Genomic DNA, 3,013 nt, shown 5'->3' on the forward strand with positions numbered 1-3,013 from the left:
GCAGGATGTCTGGGTGTAGGTGAGTGATCAGACCATTGTGGTTATCTGGGTCATTAAGATCTTTTCACATACATTAGATAAATAATTCTTTATGCATCATAGTGTTTATAGTAATACCAAAATTGTAGACACTACAGACACTTATTTTGTAGTTCTTGGGATCATTCCCTGGAAGGAACATTCCTCTTTGTCAGACATTTGTAGGTAAGTTCAGGGTCAGAAACATTTCCAAATCAGGCATATCACATTAGCCATATTTTCTTGACCTTCAATCATTAGCCCACTGTGATAAATGTATAAAATGCTAAAACTGAAGGCAACTTTGAGATGATCTATTCTGAACCATCCCTTTTTATTTTTAGAGACTCTAATTTTAATATTTCCATAATAGACATGCATAACAGATATAATCTATTCACACTTCTATAATTTGATGAATTTTGACATTTGTAGACACCTGTAAAGTTATTATAAAAATCAAGACTGAACATATATCAGTTCAGTTCAGTTCATTCACTCAGTCATGTCTAACTCTTTGCAACCCCATGGACTGCAGCATGCCAGGCTTTGCTGTCCTTCACCAACTGCTGGAGCTTGTGCAAACTCATTCCCATCGAGTCGGTGATGCCATCCAACCATCTCATCCTCTGTTATCCCCTTGTCCTCCTGCCTTCAATCTTTCCCAGCATCAGGGTCTTTTCCAATGAGTCAGTTCTTCGCATCAGGTGGCCAAAGTATTGGAGTTTCAGCTTCAGCATCAGTCCTTCCAATGAATATTCAGGACTGATTTCCTTTTGGATTGACTGATTTGATCTGCTTGCAGTCCAAGAGACTTTCAAGAGTCTTCTCCAACACCACAGTTCAAAAGCATTCTTTGGCACTGGGTTTTCTTTATAGTCCAACCCTCACTTCCACACCTGACTACTGGAAAAACCATAGCTTTGACTAGATAGACCTTTGTTGACAAAGTAATGTCTCTGCATTTCAATATGCTATCTAGGTTTGTCATAGCTTTTCTTCCAAGTAGCAAGCATCTTTTAATTTCATGGCTGCGTCACCATCTGCAGTGATTTTGGAGCTAAAAAATAAAGTATCTCACTGTTTCCATTGTTTACCCATCTATTTGCCACGAAGTAATGGGACTGGATGCCACGATCTTAGTTTTCTGCATGTCGAGTTTTAAGACAATTTTTTCACTGTCCTGCTTTATTTCGTGAAGAGACTCTTTAGTTCTTTGCTTTCTGCCATAAGGGTGGTGTCATCTGCATATTTGAGTATTGAAATTTCTCCCATCAATCTTGATTCTAGCTTGTGCTTCATCTAGCCTGACATTTTTCATGATGTAATCTGCATATACATTAAATAAGCAGGGTGACAGTATAGAGCCTTGACGTACTCCTTTCCCAATTTGGAACCAGTCCATTGTTCCATGTCCAGTTCTAACTTTTGCTTCTTGACCTGCATACAGATTTCCCTGGATGCAGGTAAGGTGGTCTGGTATTCCCATTTCTTGAAGAATTTTCTACAGTTTGTTGTGATCCACACAGTCAAGGCTTTGGCATAGACCATAAAGCAGACGTAGGAACTCTCTTGCTTTTTTCTATGATCCAACAGATGTTGGCAATTGGATCTCTGATTCCTCTGCCTTTTCTAAATTGAGCTTGAACATCTGGAAGTTCATGGTTCATGTACTGTTGAAGCCTGGCTTGGAGAATTTTGAGTATTACTTTGCTAGCATGTGAGGTGAGTGCAATTGTGTGGTAGTTTGAGCATTCTTTGGCCTTGCCTTTCTTTGGGATTGGAATGAAAACTGACCTTTTCCAGTCCTGTGGCCACTGCTGAGTTTTCCACATTTGCTGGCATATTGAGTGCATCACTTTCACAGCATCATCTTTCAGGATTTGAAATAGCTCAACTGGAATTCTATCACCTCCACTAGCTTTGTTATATATCACTTCCCAGATTTTAATCATGTCCTTTGTAATGTTCTTCCTGCTCATCCTTACACACTCAACCCTCTTTCATCCCCAGGCAGCCACTGATCAGCTTTATGTCACTCTATACTAATTTGCACTTCATCAGTCAGTTCAGTTGCTCAGTCATGTCCGACTCTTTGCCACCCCATAGACTGCAGCAAGCCAGGCCTCCCTGTCCATCATTAACTTCTGGAGCTTGCTCAAACTCATGTCCATCAAGTGGGACTTCCTAGAATTTTATAGAATGTACTTCCTAGCATTTTATATAAATGCAACCATACATTATATTATGTGCTCATTTTTGTTTGAATTATTTCACTCTGATGAATAATATAGAGGATCAGCCATGTCAAAGCATGAATGAACATTTGATTCTTTTTCTTTTTGATTGAGTAGCACTTCACTGTGTGAATTGACCACATTTGTTTCTCCTTTTTTTGTTGATTGAGGTTGAGTTTGAATCATCTGTTTTCCGCTGCAGGCCCTAGCTTAAGTAACTTGAACAAGGTCCTACAGCCAGAGTCATGAATTCACAGAGTGGGGCCCACCACTCTCCAGAGGGTGTCTGGCTGCATCTGGTCCTGCTGGGACAGCCCGATGGTCCACCTTCATCTGCCCCTCCTCTGGTCCTACAGAAGCTCTCCTTTCTAAGAATTGCTTCACTTCTGCTCCATTATATGTGGCTTGCCTGCTTTTAATGATCCACAACCATCTATTTCTTCTCTATTTTACACTAAAGCAAATATTATATATTATTTACATGATATAAGCATGTACTTTATTATATTAATTATAATTCAGTAGAATAAAAATTTGGTATAATACATTGATATATTGTATGATATATAGATATATGCTATATGTATGCAATTATGCATTATATATTTCTTCTTAGTTTCATATGCATTTAAAGAATTTTATAAGATTTCAGTTAAAATTTTGACTTTAAGTAGAGTTATGTTTCCAAAAATAAATTGACAACTTTGAAAGCACAACTCCATTGCCTTCTTGGACCTAGTGTACTGATGAGAAGCTTG

This window comes from Bubalus kerabau, chromosome 9 (assembly GCF_029407905.1).
Source record: "Bubalus kerabau isolate K-KA32 ecotype Philippines breed swamp buffalo chromosome 9, PCC_UOA_SB_1v2, whole genome shotgun sequence".
Taxonomy (NCBI): domain Eukaryota; kingdom Metazoa; phylum Chordata; class Mammalia; order Artiodactyla; family Bovidae; genus Bubalus; species Bubalus kerabau.